This window comes from Miscanthus floridulus, chromosome 10 (assembly GCF_019320115.1).
Source record: "Miscanthus floridulus cultivar M001 chromosome 10, ASM1932011v1, whole genome shotgun sequence".
NCBI lineage: Eukaryota > Viridiplantae > Streptophyta > Magnoliopsida > Poales > Poaceae > Miscanthus > Miscanthus floridulus.
This window is the reverse complement of record NC_089589.1, coordinates 88,341,376-88,358,842: the sequence shown is the minus strand read 5'-3', so window position 1 is coordinate 88,358,842 and position 17,467 is coordinate 88,341,376. Positions and strand designations below refer to the sequence as shown.

General features: G+C 42.2%; 1 long non-coding RNA gene across 1 annotated transcript; it reads right to left on the bottom strand.

Moving 5' to 3' along the window:
• Window positions 1-4,146: 4,146 nt before the first annotated feature.
• LOC136485031 (uncharacterized) lies at window positions 4,147-5,718 on the bottom strand. The gene is made up of 3 exons (XR_010766301.1): window positions 5,415-5,718; window positions 5,276-5,353; window positions 4,147-5,216 (listed from the first exon to the last, which is right to left on the bottom strand). It is a non-coding gene; the product is annotated as an uncharacterized lncRNA (long non-coding RNA).
• Between the last annotated feature and the right edge of the window lie 11,749 nt (window positions 5,719-17,467).

The window sequence follows — 17,467 nt, the reverse complement described above, 5'->3', positions numbered from 1 at the left end:
AGAGGGTCTGACAAAGACGCAGAGAAGGAGGATGCAACGTGAGCGTCAGGAGGATTTATACCAAGAGGAAAATTCCTCCAATGAAAGGCCTGGTCATCAGCAGTGGCAGGTAAAACACAAAAATAAGGGTCCATCGGCAGATGTTAATATGGTATTCATGTTGCCGATGGAGTTTTTGGCACTATCTGATAATGAGGAAGAAGTTGTTCTTTCTGATCAAGTAGCTCAATTAACACTAGATCCAATGATGGCTGTTTTTGAGAAACCTACCGATGACGAGAGACAGCATCTTAAGGCTTTATTCGTGAAGGGCAGAGTTGATGGGCAGCCTGTGTCTAAGGTACTTATTGATGGAGGGGCTGCGATTAATATTATGCCTTACGTGATGTATCGGAAGCTTGGTAAGGGAGATCAAGACTTGACCAAAACCGATATGATGTTGAAAGATTTTGAAGGCAATGTGTCACCAGCTAAAGGGGCAGTGTGCGTTGAATTGACTATCGGCAGCAAAACCTTGCCAACGACGTTCTTTGTTATTAACGGCAAGGGTGCATATAATCTGCTTCTAGGGAGGGATTGGATTCATGCTAATTGTTGTGTTCCTTCTACAATGCATCAATGCCTCGTACAGTGGATTGGGGATAAGATTGAGGTCGTCCCTGGTGATTCTTCTTATATCATCGCATCGGCAGAATCAGATACTTATGAGCGAACTAAATGCATATCAGGAGAAGCTTGGGAAAAAGAGTTCCTTAGAGTTGCTGACTATGAAATTCCACCGATCCAAGCAGTCGGTTCTGAAGAGGAGTTTTAATGGATAGGTTTGCCGATGATGGAAAATTAGGTCAAGGGTTCACATCGGCAGATGATTTAGTAGAAGTAGATATTGGTGATGGTGATAGGTCAAGACCTACTTTTATTAGTGCTAAGTTAGATTCCAAGTGTAAGCAGCAAATAACAGATTTGTTAAAAGAATATAAAGATTGTTTTGCTTGGGATTATACTGAGATGCCTGGATTAGACCGATCGATAGTTGAACATTGGTTACCTATCAAATCTGGATTTCGGCCACATCAGCAGCCAGCGCGCCGATGCAACCCTAATGTACTTCCTGACATTAAGGCCGAGATAACTAAATTAATTGAAGCAAAGTTTATTCGGCAATGTCGATACGCAGAGTGGATCTCTAATGTGGTTCCTGTTTATAAGAAAAATGGAAAACTTCGTGTCTGTATTGATTTCAGGAATCTCAACAAAGCCACACCGATGGATGGCTATCCAATGCCGATTGCTGATTTGTTGATTGATGCTGCGGCTGGACATCAAATTATCAGCTTCATGGACGGTAATGCAGGTTACAATCAAATATTCATGGCTGAGGAAGATATTCCCAAGACTGCTTTCAGATGTCCAGGTCATGTGGGGTTATTCGAGTGGATAGTCATGACGTTTGGTTTGAAAAATGCCGGTGCTACTTATCAAAGAGCTATGAACTTTATTTTTCATGAATACATCGGCACATTAGTGGAGATCTACATTGATGATGTAGTGATTAAGTCTGGAGATATCACAGCACATTTAGCCGATCTGCGAAAGATACTGGAGTGCACAAGGAAGCATGGATTGAAGATGAATCCTAATAAATGTGCATTTGGTGTATCGGCAGGACAATTCTTGGGTTTTATGGTACATCAGCGGGGCATTGAAATTAGTAGGAAGTCTATTGATGCAATTAACAAGGTGATTGCTCCTGCCAATAAGACTGAATTGCAATCTTTGATCGGTAAGATTAATTTCATTAGAAGATTCATATCTAATCTGTCGGGTAAGATCAAGGCTTTCAGCCCACTACTTAAATTGAAAGCTGATCAGGAATTTGTATGGGGAGTTGAACAGCAATTAGCCCTTGATGAAATTAAGAAATATTTATCAAATCCTCTAGTATTAGTTCCACCTCAACATGGGAAGCCTTTCAGGTTATATTTGTCAACTGATGATACAGTTATCGGTTCAGCTCTTATTCAAGAATTTGAAGGAAAAGAACGTGTTATTTATTATTTGAGCAGAAGATTAGTGGATGCTGAGACGAGGTATTCGGCCATTGAAAAATTGTGTCTGTGTTTATACTTTTCTTGTGTCAAATTAAGGCATTATTTGTTATCTGCCGAATGTACGGTCATATGCAAAGACGATGTGGTCAAGTATATGCTGTCGAATGCCGATATTAAGTGGTAGAATCGGCAAATGGATTTTAGCATTATCAGAGTTTGAACTACGTTACAAATCAACTAAGGCAGTTAAAGGGCAAGTGATGGCTGATTTTGTCACTCAGCATTGTAATACAGTGGACTCTCTGGAGATTGCTCCCTGGACACTTTTCTTCGATGGATCCACATGTGGTGAAGGAGCAGGTATCGGCATTGTGTTAATTTCACCTCAAGGAAGGAAATATGAGTTTTCATTGCCGATTGTTGCTACAGCGACAAACAATCAAGCTGAATACCAAGCCTTGATAAAAGGGTTAGAATTGCTGAAGGAGATACGTGCCGATGTTGTTGAAATCTTTGGTGATTCTATGCTAGTTATAAATCAATTGGCTGGAATTTATGAATGCCGAAGTGAAGCTTTGATTTCGTATTATGAGAAATGTTTGCAATTGTTGGAAGGATTTAGAGGTTTTCGTCTTGAACATATCTCTCGATTGCATAATGAGGAAGCTAATCGACTAGCTCAGCATGCTTCAGGGTATCAGCCTATTCAGGAAGTGTTAACATCGGCAGTTGATACCGATGACTGGAGGAAAGAGATTGTCGATTATTTAAAGGATCCATATAGAAAGGTTGAGAGACGTATAAGGTTCCAAGCTACCAAATATGTGCTCCTCGATGATGAGTTATATTATCGAACTATAGATGGAGTTTTACTTAGATGTGTTAACAATGATGAATCGAAAAGCTTGATGGGTGAAATTCATGAAGGAGTATGTGGGGCACATCAATCGGCTTTCAAGATGAAATGGATGATCAGAAGGAATGGGTACTATTGGCCGACTATTCTTGAAGATTGTTTTAAATATTTTAAAGGATGCCAGGGGTGTCAAAAGTTTGGTAATATTCAAAGAGCGCCTGCATCGGCTATGAACCCTATAATCAAACCGTGGCCGTTCCGGGGATGGGCTATTGATCTCATTGGTCAGATTTATCCGCCATCGAGTAAAGGACATAAATTTATTCTGGTTGCTACCGATTATTTCACAAAGTGGGTTGAGGCAATTCCTTTAAAAAAGGTGACATCGGTCAATATGATTGATTTTGTGAAAGAGCATATTGTTTACCGATTTGGTATTCCTCAGACTATCACTACCGATCAGGGCACTATGTTTACATCAGGAGAATTTGATGAGTTTGCTGTAGGTATGGGAATTAAAATTTTAAATTCTTCTCCATATTATGCTCAAGCTAATGGTCAAGCTGAGGCTTCTAACAAAGGGATCATCAAACTCATTAAGCGCAAAATTGAAGAAAATCCTAGGAGGTGGCATACGGTATTAAATGAAGCCTTGTGGTCATATCGGATGTCATGTCATGGTGCAACCAAAGTAACGCCTTATCAGTTAGTATATGGACACGATGCAGTATTGCCTTGGGAAATTAAGGTTGGCTCTAGACGAATACGTTCTCAAAATCAGCTGACAGCCGATGATTATAATACTCTTATGAAGGATGAGTTGGAAGATGTGGCGGGTCATCGGTTAAGGGCTTTAGTTAGTATCGAAGAAAATAAGAAAAGAGTAGCTAGATGGTATGACAAGAAGGTGAAAGTAAAAGAGTTTGCCGATGGAGATCTGGTCTGGAAATTGATTTTACCGATTGGGACTAAAAGTTCAAAGTTTGGAAAGTGGTCTCCTAATTGGGAAGGTCCATATCGGATAAATCAGTCTGTTCCTGGTAATGCATATATTTTAGAAACCCTCGAAGGGGTTGTGTTTCCCAGAGCGTTAAATGGAAAATATTTAAAGAAATATTATCCTAGTATCTGGATGGATGCGTAAAAGTATAAGTGCCGATAACAGTACTATCGGCTAGGATTATGCAAAAATGCCGATGTCTCATAAAGTGCCGATACAATAAATAAGATTATACGTTCAACAAGGATTGGATAGCTAATATCGCACGCAGGCGAATCTGGTCGGTTTCTTCCATTTCTTTGATATCGTCATCGGCAACACCCTCCACAGGCTTGAGTCTTTTCTTCATGGCCAAGGCTTTGCGAGCCTGGATGTCTCTTTCTTGCTGAAGGGCCTTGATGACATCGGGTAGCTGGCTTTCTTCTTGTTGGGCATGAGTTAAGGCTGCCTCGACTTCTTTCAATTCAGCCAATAGAGCCATCTTCCTTGCTGATAAATCTGAGATTTTCTGCTTAAGTTCAGCGCCCGAAGTCTGCAAGTTGCCGATGCCCTTGTGCTTTTCATCGGCAATCTGTTTCAGTTGTAGCATCTCTTCTTTGAGTTGAGCCTGAGCTGCTCTATCGGCAATGCGCTGAGCAGCCCGTTGATATTGCAGTTGACGGCTTTCTAAGTGAGCTGCTGGGAAAAGTACTTCTTCAACATCGGCAGGGACCTGGCCACGGATTGTTTTGAAAATTGCCTTTGCGGGGTCCGAATCATCTACCAGTTGGGCGGTACCTTGTTGTAGCAAGTTCAGGAGGGTTTCCAACTTGGATTTAGTCTCTGCCGATATTGTTCCCAGTGCAAGGGAAGAACTTGTCTCCTCTCCATCGTCGTCAGAAATGTCGATGGCAAAGGAAAATAGGCTGTTCGGGGAGTCTTGTTCCTGAGAGAGAGAAAAGGAGATCAGTTAGGGGTAAGTATGAGTATTGTGAATCAGCTAGGTTGATCGGTTTACCTGTTTTAAGGCAATTTCCTGTGCTTGACTGGAGGAAGCAACCTGGAGTATGTCATGTGGGGGATCGGCTGAGCTTGCCGATGGGATATCCTCTGTGACTTCATCGGTGGTGGGCTCTTGAGGTATGATGGCCAATGACATTGGGGCAGATGTAGGGATCGGCATAGACCTTTGTCGTTTTGGCTGTGCTTCAGTATCTGTTAAAGCTTTGCGCTTTGCTTGGGCATCGGCAACGATTGGCTGGGGGGCATCGACACTTGTTGGTTGTGAAGCTTGGACATCTGGTACGTTTGCCGATGTACCCAATTGTTGCTGCAAAACAAGTGTAAGAGATGATATTTAACCGATAAAATGTAAAGTCAAGAGGCTACCTCTGAAGGTTCATCGAAAGAAGTGGTGCTTGATATCGGTGGAATTGCCGATGACGATCCAGTAGCAGCTCTTACTCCCTGATGATTAAGGTTAATATAGTTTGTGATCGGCATAAGTAAAAATAAACAAGATTGTTACCTTAAATGCTTTGACCAAGGTTGTAGCAGCAGCCGATGGAGTAGCCCTGGATGTAGCCAATTTGGACTTGGAAGTGATGGTCTTGGTACGAATCTTCTGATGGGTCAAAGCGGCTAAGGTGGGAGCGTTGTAGCCGATCGGCGATGTTGGGGAAACAGGCCGGAGATTGAAGGGTTTCCCACTTTTGCTCACCGATGGTGCTGGGTTGTTAACCTGTTACAAGAAAATCAGTTACTGATATATGAAGGGAAAAGCAGAAGGGAGTTAGAGGAAACTTACCGCGTCGTCAGGAATGGCATATTCAGGGTCGATCATGTGCCGATATGTGTGAACAGAAGTTGCGAACAGTTGTTCTTTCCACTCTCGCCACCATTGCTTATATGACTCGGTGATGAAAGATATTGGTGTCCAGGTGGATATATCAACATCTGTAGTATCGGCATCGGGGGAGAGTTGTACTACCTTATTCCAATCTGTTCCGCAGGTGATTGTTTCCCTGGGTTTGATCACATCGGCAAAGCAGAGTTTGATGGGCAGTTGCCCAAAGGCCTAATTGGCGGGATACTGCCGATGGGTTGTAAAATTCATACGTAATGTTGGTGTTTTTCCCGCTGCCGAATGTATTTACTGGAATTGCTCTGGGAGTGATGATAGCCATCATGAGCTCATTATCTTGATTCAGAGTGTCATCGGCAAAGTTGAAAAGAAGGGGGAATCTGTTTTCTTCGTCAATATAAGGCACCCAGGCCCTATGATCACGAGAAAGACCATTGTAGAAGCTTTGAAAGAATCTGCCGATTTGGTCTTCGTTGGCTTCTGTTCTAGGAAGGACAATTATGGCTTCACCAAAATTGAGGGGTGAGCGTGTTGCCGATTCATCATCCCCAAGCACATAGTCTTCAGCAATTTCTCGTGGGAATTGTTGAGCAAAAAAGTCCCATTGCAAACGTTTGTGCATATGGGCATTCAGCCACATGTTGATAAACCACCACGGGCCTCCCAAGTTGCCGATGGGTTCGCCAAGCAAAAGTTTCTGAGACACTTGATGAAGAAGATGATAAGTGGAGCTCAGAAGGTATCGGCCAAGAGGAAACCTTACGCCATTAGCCAGAAGTTCAGCTGCAGGGAGGAAGGCGTTGGTTGGTCCTACTGATCGACCACAGAAGATAAATTTTTCTAACCACATATTCAGGAATGTGGCATGTTCCCTCTGGCTAAGTGTCCCGGTCTTCTGGTATTCTTGAATATATCCTGTCCAACCGCCGATGTTGCGGGTATTCACCCTATATTCAGGCTTTCTACCATAAATGGAGCCTTCATCGGCAGTTGAGATGTCCAAGCCAGTAAGCATGTGGATATCGGCAAGGGTAGGGGTAGCTGGGCCATGTCCAAACATAAAAGCAGTTGGTCGTGTCTGACCAGAAATAAGCAGCTGCAATTATCATTGATTCATTTTTCTGCATATCGGCAATAGATAGCCTGATGCATTGGTCTAACCTTCGTTCTGCCCAGTATACTTGCATCGATCTATTAACCCTCAAGTACCAATCTTTCCACCCTTTGGTGGTTTTGGGCCAAGATCGGAATGTGTCTTTCCACAAATTCAGAGAGAAATTTTGGGCTCTAAAGGGGATTCTGTTAACTTCTGCATTGATTAGATCGGTTGGATCTGGGTTGCCCATTGGTCCAAGGCATTGGACGTGCGGCTGATCGGTTGGGATAACTAATTTGTTGCGCAGTTCCTAAAGTTATAGAATCCAGAGAACAGAAGAAAGGAAAAATCACCAACTGAATGAATTTGCAAAAGGATCAAAGTAAAAGGTAATGGAAGTAGAGCGAACCGCGGGGACGTCGAAGTTGATGGCCATTGTCTTGAGGAAGGTGGAGGTACGAGCCGGAGACTTGAGGTTAGCGCCAGGAGAAGGGTTCTTGTTGGTTGAGGTCGCGCAGTTGGTCGTCGGAGTCGCCGCCGGAGAGAGAGAATGCTAAGGATTGGAGGCTGAAGATAGAAAATGAGGGTTCCGGAGAAATCTATTTATAAGCCGCCCGGAATAAGGGTATTTTGGACTTATCTCTATGTCGCGCGCACATAGGTCAAGGCGGTTCAGATGGATATGGTAACTGTTCGCGCGATAATCAGGGGATTGTACAGATGAGTTGACGACAAGTAATCATGACTTGGAAGGGATATCGATACAGGATATTTTAATTCTGAAAATGGCAGCATTATCATGTTAAGATCTTGCCGATGGGTTATTGTTTCGGTATCTTAACCATAATCAAGGCAAGAGTGGTTGGCGATTGTGCGATATTTACTGAAGTGCGTGAATCAAGATTAGATTTGATTGGATTTGATAACAAATCAAGTTTTGGCTTGGAGAATGAGTTACGGTAATCGGGCGGAGGCAAGCGTTATCTGGAGTAAATTTCGGAGCATTAATGGTTTTATACTCCGAAATTGGGGGGCATGTGTTGACACCGTTTTTTGCACGTATCAAAATAGTCGGAGTGGGCTAATCGGCAAGGGGAAAGTTATTGAATACTTGGATAGCCGATGAAAGCCAGCTTGTAAAGATGGTTGCCGATAGCTGGTGATGGTCGATGGAAAGGTTGATTTGGACTCGGGCGTTGCCGATGAGGTTGGAGGTGTTGTTGTCGATGCCGATGAAACAGGGAGTATGCCGATGAAGGAAGGCTTGAAGGTTACTGCCGATGAAACAGGGAGTATGCCGATGAAGGAAAAACTTGAAGACTACTGCCGATGAAATAGGGAGTATGCCGATGGGAAGGAGAACGGTGAGATTTCCATCGTGGTTGAGGCGGACAGGGAAATAGGTAGAAGTTGATTTCCTTTTCTATATTAGTTAGAGTATGATTCATGTAAGAGTCACGTGTTTCCTTAGATATGGGATTGGTGTCCTAGTTGTGTTTGGTTGTGTCTCTTTAGATCAGGGTATAAATATGGAGTAAGGGGCAATGTAATAGATATATCAATCAATATCAAAACCAATTTTTACTCCTATTTGCATCTACTTACTTTTCGGCGACTTCGTCAATTTGCATATTTTTCCCTTTTTACGAGTTCTCATTGATTCGGCGAGTTGCATTGCTTCAGTGCGACCTTCGACGATTCTCGAGTTCCGCGTGAGTACCTCTTGGCCGTGACTTCCGGGCGTATCGCTGTTGTCAGGACCAAAGTGCTCGTATCTTCATCCTTGTCGATTAACAGGTCAAATCGACTGGCACGCTTTGGATATCGATTCGGGTATTAACCCTTTGTGTTTGCAGATCCACTTTTTGCATCAACAACCATGCGACTCCATTTCATGAACTTTGCCTTTTGGAGTAAATGTCACTTTAACGTTGGTATTTAATTTTACAGTATTATTATCTTATCGTGCGATCTTTATGTTTTTAGTACAAAAGTTTAGTTGTCCCGTAGCAACACACAGGCACGAACCTAGTTATTATAAATTTTTCAGTCTAGCTCAAACATAAGCTCTGTTTGGCATAGCCCTCTCAACAGTTTTATGAGATGTTGTGCTGATTTTACTTGGTATATTTCTTTATCACCCAACTCCGTTGCACTTGCTCTGCTTTAGAGCTGAAATTTCTTGATTATTTCTTTACTCGAAATTGACACACCTTACATTGGTTAAACAGAAATTATATGAAACTGTTTCTAAATATATTAGAAGATTTAGAGATACTAGTAGAAATCGATGTTATGGTTTGACAATTTTTATAGAGATTTAGCAGATCTATCTTAGATTGATTTACTTCCATAAAAAGAATCTAGATGGACAAGAATTTCTATATGTTAGTCTCAAGTGCTAGAAAGAAGGCTCTGGCTAATGAAATCCAAGTATAAGAATCTAAAAATTCATAGAAATCAGTAAATTCAATACTTGGTTCGGACGACGAAAGTCAAAAATGTATTTAGTGTTGAATTTGTGTGGTCTCCCAACGATAACACGTGCTTCTCTCATGCTAATTCATAAAAATTAACAAGAAGATATAGTTTACTTTTGATGTAACCAAGTGTGATAAAATCTTTGATGTGCATGTTGGATATATTATGGGCTTGGCCGGTATAATATTTAATAAATCAAATAAACTCTATGGTTGGTAACTAAATCGTTGTATAGTTTAATACCGTACGGGATTTTGACTAAACGTTTACTCAACTTATTTGGTTGGAAATTATCCATCTTAATTGAGAAGCTGAGAAAAGGACACAGGAGTGCCACACGCGCGCGCCGCCGCCGCCGCCGGCGACCGGGCGTGGCCATGGCCGTGGGCGAGGCAAGGCGAGCGGGCGTGGCCAGGTTTTGCCACTTAATCCACATAATCACGGGAGTTTCTCTCCTTTATGGTGGAGGCGAACTGATTGTGCCAGTTACTGTCTCTTCGTGTCTCCGTCTCCTGGGTTCCTCCGCTGCCTTTCTCCCTTCCCGCCGCAGCCATAAATCTGAAGTCCTCCGTCAATCCAGATCTTCCTCTTCGCTTCCAAGAGACCACATCTCAGCCACCCTTTGGCTTTCCCCGTCTCGTACCTCTGCACGCACGGAGTAGCGGGAGAGCAGGTGCCTCCGTAACCCTCGTCCGCCTATGAACCTTGTAGGGGTGTGTGGCGATTAGGTTTTTGGGGAGCGATTCCGCGACTGCTCGTCCGATGTCTTCTTCCTGGTGACCGTTCATGGGACTGCACTGCGAACACCTTCCTGCATCGACCGTGGTCCATGACTTCGAGCAACATACTATGTCGACTAGTGCGAATGGAGCCTCCGATGCCCTCGGCATGGGACCCTCTGCTGGGTACAATCTTAACTCTGTGATTACCGCACTTTGCGTTCTTACTATATCGATCTGTAAGTCATACTTGCATGCTGTAGCGTTTGTTAGTGATATACACATGCACATATATGTTGTCATAAACTTGCTGATGTTTTATTTCTAGATTAAGTTGACCATGAAAATGCCTAATTATCTAACAATCCAAAAACCTAATGTTAGGCAATTTTCTGTCAGTGGTTTTGCTGCTGCTTTGAAGCCAAATAATTTTGATGGCAAGAATTTTATGATATGGCATGCCAAGATGGTATTATGGTTGACTGCTATGAACTGCTATCACACCATACAAGGGAAGCTTGAACAATTTACTCTTGAGGAGAAGCAAAAGTTCTTGGCTGCCAATAACCTGTTTTGAGGCTCCATGATTAGTGCACTTCATAGTAAGTATGAGAAAAGCTACATATCTTCCACATCAGGCAAAGAGTTATGGGATGCTCTTGAGGCAAAGTTTGGAGTTTCTGATGCTGGTAGTGAGCTGTACCTTATGGAGCAGTTGTATGACTATAAAATGGTTGAAAAACATTCTGTAGTGGATCTAGCTCATGAGGTATAGGCGCTAGCAAAGAAACTAGAACATTTTCCATGTCTGTTACCCGACAAGTTTGTGGCCGGCGGTATAATCACTAAGCTGCCACCTTCTTGGAGGGATTTTGCTACTCCTCTAAAACACAAGAGACAAGAGTTTAGCGTGGCTGAGCTTATTGGATCCCTTGATGTTGAGGAGAGGGCGAGAGCAAAAGACAACCGTGGAAAAGGAGTTGAGTCTTCCGCTGCCAATATGGTGCAGAAGAAAAACTCATTTGCATCCCGTAATAAAAAGAAGAAGAATATGCAAGAGAACAACAATACAAAGCCTAAGCAAAATGCACAGTTTAAGAAGAAAAACAACAAGAAAGGTGGAGGTTGCTTTGTTTGCGGGAGTGATGAGCATTGGGCAAGTGCGTGCCCAGACCGAAAATATAAGCAAAAAAGAAATAAGCAAACGTGGTGATTAACGAGACTTGAGGAGGAACACCTGTGTATGGTAATTCTTTACCTTTTGTTCTTTCAGTTTTTCTTTCACCTGAGTGGTGCATTGATAGCGGTGCTAATATTCATATGTGTGCTGATATTTCTTTGTTTACTTCCTATCAGGCCAGCAGGATTGGAGCCTTGCTGATGGGAAACGGTTCGCATGCGCGTGTTCTTGGTGCTGGTACGGTCGTTCTGAAGTTTACTTCTGGAAAGACGGTGCTATTAAAGAACGTGCAGCATGTCCCCTCCGTCAAGAAGAATCTTGTTAGCGGTTCTCAAATGTCACGATGACTTTAAAATTGTGCTTGAGTTCAATAAGTGTGTTGTGTCCAGACATGAAACATTTGTTAGAAAAGGTTATGATTGCGGAGGCTTGTTCCGCTTATCTTTGCTTGATGATGTGTGTAATAAAGTAGTGAACAATGTTAATGTTTTGGATGAGTCGAATATGATTCATGACTTTTGTTACATTAATTTTGGTTGTCTCACATGGCTTACAAATCTGAATTTAATCCTAAAATTTAACTTACTCAAAGATTCTAAGTGCTAGGTGTGTGTGCAATCGAAGCAACTGTGCAAGCCTCACAAGGCTGTTGAGGTGAGGAACTTGGCACCATTAGAACTCGTTCATTCTGATTTATGCGAAATGAATGGCGAATTGACTAAAGGCGGTAAACGATACTTCATGACATTTATAGATGATTGTACTAGATTTTGCTACGTGTATTTATTAAAAACTAAAGATGAAGTATTGCATTATTTTAAAGTCTATAAAGCTGAGGTAGAAAATCAACTTGAGAAGAAAATCAAGCATTTGCGGTACGATCACGGGGGAGGATATTTCTCAAATGATTTTTCTGAGTTTTGCGCGGTGCATGGAATTATTCATGAGAGGACACCACCATACTCACCATAGTCTAATGGGATTGTAGAGAGAAAGAACCGCACTCTAACTGATTTGGTTAATGCCATGTTAGAGACTGTGGTACTATCTAAGAAATGGTGGGGTGAGGCTATATTGACAGCGTGTCATGTCCTGAATAGGGTGCCCATAAAGAACAAAGAAATTACACCATTCGAGGAATGGGAGAAGACGAGATTAAATCTCTCTTACCTGTGAACTTGGGGTTGTTTGGCAAAGGTGAATGTGCCAATAAACAAAAAGCGAAAGCTTGGATCAAAGACCGTTGATTGTGTTTTTCTTGGTTATGCTATTCACATCGTGGGTTATAGATTTTTAATTATAAATTCTAGTGTTCCTAAGATGGCTATTGATACAATCATGGAATCTAGAGACACTACATTTTTTGAGAACGATTTTTCCATGAAAAATGCACCTAGCACGACTAGTCATGAATTTATAATTCCCCATGAGCATGAAAATTTTACTCCGATAGAACAAATTGAGGAGGATGACACTATAGTCACTAGAAAAAGTAAGAGACAGAGGACTACAAAGTCTTTTGGTGATGACTATATTGTGTACCTTGTGGATAACACACCAACGACCATTGAAGAGGCATATTCCTCTCCTGATGCTGACTTGTGGAAGGAAGCAGTACGGAGTGAGATGGATTCTATTATGTCTAATGGAACTTGGGAAATAGTTGATCGTCCCTATGGGTGCAAGCCTATAGGCTACAAATGGTTGTTCAGGAAAAAGCTTAGGCCTGATGGTACTATCGAGAGGTACAAGGCAAGACTTGTGGCCAAGGGTTATACTCAAAAGGAAGGTGAGCATTTCTTTGATACTTATTCACCAGTTGCCAGATTGACTACAATTCGAGTTTTGCTTTCCCTAGCAGCCTCTTATGGTCTTATCGTTCATCAAATGGATGTTAAGACAACTTTCCTAAACTGAGAGTTAGAGGAGGAGATCTATATGGATCAGCTGGATGGGTTTGTAGCAAATGGTCAAGAAGGCAAGGTGTGTAAATTATTAAAGTCATTATATGGCCTAAAACAAGCTCCTAAGCAGTGGCATGAGAAGTTCAACAGAACTTTAACATCTCCTGGCCTTGTTATGAATGGAGCTGACAAATGTGTGTACTATCGGTATGGTGGGGGTGAAGGAGTTATTTTGAGCTTATATGTTGATGACATACTGATCTTTGGATCTAGCCTCAAAGTGATTGAAGAGGTGAAGGAATTTTTATCTAATAATTTTGAAATGAAAGATTTGGGAGAGGCTGATGTTATTCTTAATATCAAGCTTCTGAGAGAAGGTGATGGTGGGGTAACTCTGTTACAATCCCACTATGTGGAAAAGGTGATGAGTCGCTTTGGGTTTAGTGACTGTGAACCTGCTCCTACACCTTATGACCCGAGTGTGCTATTGAGGAAAAATTGGAGAATAGCAAGGGATCAGTTGAGATATTTCTAGATCATTGGTTCGCTCATGTATCTTGCTAGTGCAACAAGGCCTGACATCTCATTTACTATGTGCAAGCTGAGCCGGTTTGTGTCAAACTCGGGAGATGATCACTAGCGTGCTCTTGAGAGAGTGATGCGCTATCTAAAGGGCACTATGAGCTATGGTATTCATTATACCGGACACCCGAAGGTGCTGGAAGGCTATTGTGATGCCAACTAGATCTCTGATGCTTAATGAGCTTTATGCCACAAGTGGATATGTGTTTTCGCTTGGAGGTGGTGTTGTTTCCTAGAAGTCTTGCAAGCATACTATCTTAACGAAGTCTACAATGAAAGCAGAACTCACAGCATTAGACACCACTGGCTTTGAGGCCGAGTGGCTTCGTGATCTCCTTATGGATTTACCAATTGTTAAAAAAACCCATACCGGCTATTTCTATGAACTGCGATAATCAGATTGTGATCAGGAACGTTAACAGTTCTAAGGATAACACGAAGTCTACAAGGCATGTTAAGAGACGACTAAAATCTATCAAAAAATTGAGAAACTCCGGAGTAATAGCGTTGGACTATGTTCATACGTCTAACAATCTGGCAGATCAGTTCACAAGGGTCTGTCATGTAATGTGATAGAAAGTGCATCGAGAGAGATGGGTTTGAGACCCACATGAAATTTACTATAGTGGTAACATGTTCTATGTGATCGGAGATCCCGTGAAGTAAGATGGTGAAACAAGCTAGTAGTAAATTATGAGGAAAGATCCTTAGTAAGACTCATTTCTAATGCATATCTTTCATTTCTGTAAGACAGGTTGGTTTTTACCTTAATGTGTTCCAAGTGGCTTGCTAAAGCAAAGATGTTGTCCTACAGAACATCTTTTGAGGAACACACCTATATGAGTCAGACTACTGGTCATAGTCTATGAGATTTGTGTGATCTCTAAATACTCATGAAAGATATTGTAGTATGACTTATATGCTTCAAATAAAGGGAATGCATTTTGCAGCCTAGTATCAGCTAAGGACTTTAGTGACATTCACCTCACATAAAACTATCAATTCAAGGCTTAGTCCATTGTTCAGTTGTGACTGAGTAAAACTATTGCTCCAAATGGATGTTCAACTTAACAGTCTCCATTGAAACACTCGTATATAAAAGAAATGTAGTTCTAAGACTACTTTGTTACAAACCCTAGAGTTTGGTGGGGATTGTTGGATATATTATGGGCTTGGTCCATATAATATTTAATAAATCAAATAAACTATGTGGTTGGTAACGTTAAGCGTTGTATGGTTTAATACCATACGGAATTTTGACTGAACGTTTACTTAGCTTATTTGGTTGAAAATTATCCATCTTAATTGAGAAGCTGAGAAAAGGACATAGGAGTGCCACACGCGCACGCGCCGCCACTAGCCGGGCCGGGCCGTGGGCGTGGGCGTGGCGTGGCATGGCATGGCGTGGCGTGGCGAGGCAGGCGGGCGACGAGCGAGCGGGCGGGCGTGGCCAGGTTTTGCCACTTAATCCACATAATCATGGGAGTTTCTCTCCTTTATGGTGGAGGCGAACTAATTGCGCCAGTTACCGTCTCTTCGTGTCTCTATCTCCTGGGTTCCTCCGCTGCCTTTCTCCCTCCCCGCCGTAGCCATAAATCTGAAGTCCTTTGTCAGTCCAGATCTTTCCCTTCGCTTCCGAGAGACCACATCTCAGCCGCCCTTTGGCTTTCCCTGTCCCGTACCTCTGCGCGCATGGAGTAGCGGGAGAGCAGGTGCCTCCGGAACCCTCGTCGGCCTGAGAACCTTGCAGGAGTGTGCGGCGATTAGGTTTTTATGGAGCGATTCTGCGACTGCTCGTCCGATGTCTTCTTCCTGGTGACCGTTCGTGGGACTGCACTACGAACACCTTCCTGCATCGACTGTGGTCCATGACTTCGAGCAACGCACTATGTCGACTAGTGCGAATGGAGCCTCCGATGCCCTCGGCATGGGACCCTCCGCTGGGTACAATCTTAACTCTATGATTACCGCACTTTGCGATCGTACTGTATCGATCTATATGTCATACTTGCATGCTGTAGCGTTTGTTAGTGATACACACATACACATATATGTCGTCACAAACTTGCTGATGTTTTATTTTTGGATTAAATTGACCATGAAAATACCTAATTATCTAACAGTGCATTGGGAAAATCACGGTAACTCAAACTATACTACCGCTTGATGAGTTAAAGTAGAGAGCCTAATGCAAATGGCATAATTCCTTTTCACATGCAACCAACGATTGCAATATCTTCCATCGACAAGTATAATGCAACATTAATGAAGGACGTTGGCTGTTCGTTCAGGGATGCCAGTTGACCATATTCCACTCCCCATAAATACCATAGAGTTGCATAACGTGTTCGGCCAAGTCTAGCTAAATCAACCACAGGAAAAATGTAATCATTGGTCAAGGGAGGCCTAAACTCTTGGAAAAAGGCCAGCAAGAACCATTGAAGAAGACTTTGACACTCGAGAGGCAAAATAGAAACTGAAGTGCTAGAAACCCGGTGAAAAGGCAACCAAAGGACAGTTCACCAGTGTCAGATTTGCGAGCGTTGGACAAAGGTGAATGGAAAAACATGGTGCGGCTGAGCTTTGAAGAACTTTTGACCAAATATCAGAAGGAGACTACTCAGAAACAAAGGAATCGGCCAAATGGAGCATAAAGAAGAATCGAGTCATCAATCACAATGTAATTGTGTCGCTATACCTCATACTATTTTTGGGCCAATTACTCCATGGACTTGGTTTTATCCTTGCACTTACTCGCCTTGGGATTATAATAGTATGTATATGCAGCCTTACATAATTCAAAATATTGTTACACACTCAAATTATAATTCATCACTATGACTGGTTATTGTTGCATTTTCGAACCACAAAAAGAAGAAGAGGGTAGAAAGGAAATTTCTACATCAACAGCTGAGGTGTCTCCCTTAGGCTTATCTCATACACAAAAGAGGAAATTATAATGAATGCACAAAGGAAGATTAGGAGCAACTAGTGGAAGCAATTCTAGCAAAGCCCAAGCAAAGGCAACAATCATAAAGAAGGTTCGGAAACCAAAATAGGTTGTTTCTACCTCTACTTGAGTTCGATCAAGGATTATGAGCGATAATGTGATTATCGCCCTTAGAACAAATATAGCTAATGAATTGTCGCATATCATCATCCTTATCTTTAGAAGTTTATTTTTGGCACGTCGGCATTGCAAAAAAAAAAAAAGGAGTCATATGTTCACACTCAGATTTGGCAGTACTCGCAAAAAAGGCAAGCATCGGACAGTCCAATGCATGCGTGTCTGATAGTGCTGGACTGTCTAGTGTGTGTGTGTGTGTGTCAAAAATGGGCTCAAGAGGGACTCAATTTCGATATTTGTTGCGTGCATATTTGGCCAGGCTGGACCATCCAATGATGTGTTTCTTCTAGACTTCAGTGCTAACTGAGTAGATTATCTAGTGCTTCAATTCTACATCAGACCCTAATGTCCTTTTATAACTTTTCTCCAGCATAGTCACAACATCGATTTGTTTGGTGCTTGTCTCTTTGTTGGGAGCAGATCGTCCGATGCATTGATTTTGTTTTGGTATCTATGCTATCTCAGTCTAATTGATATATTGTTCTCGTATCTCTATTTGATGCTTCCTCATGTTGCTTCCACAATACTTCGAGTTCAATTTAGGGAACAGACCAAGTTCTCTCTCAAGAAGAAGATTTTTTTATTGGCACCCATTCACTCTCCCTCTGGATTAAGACTGTTATGACCT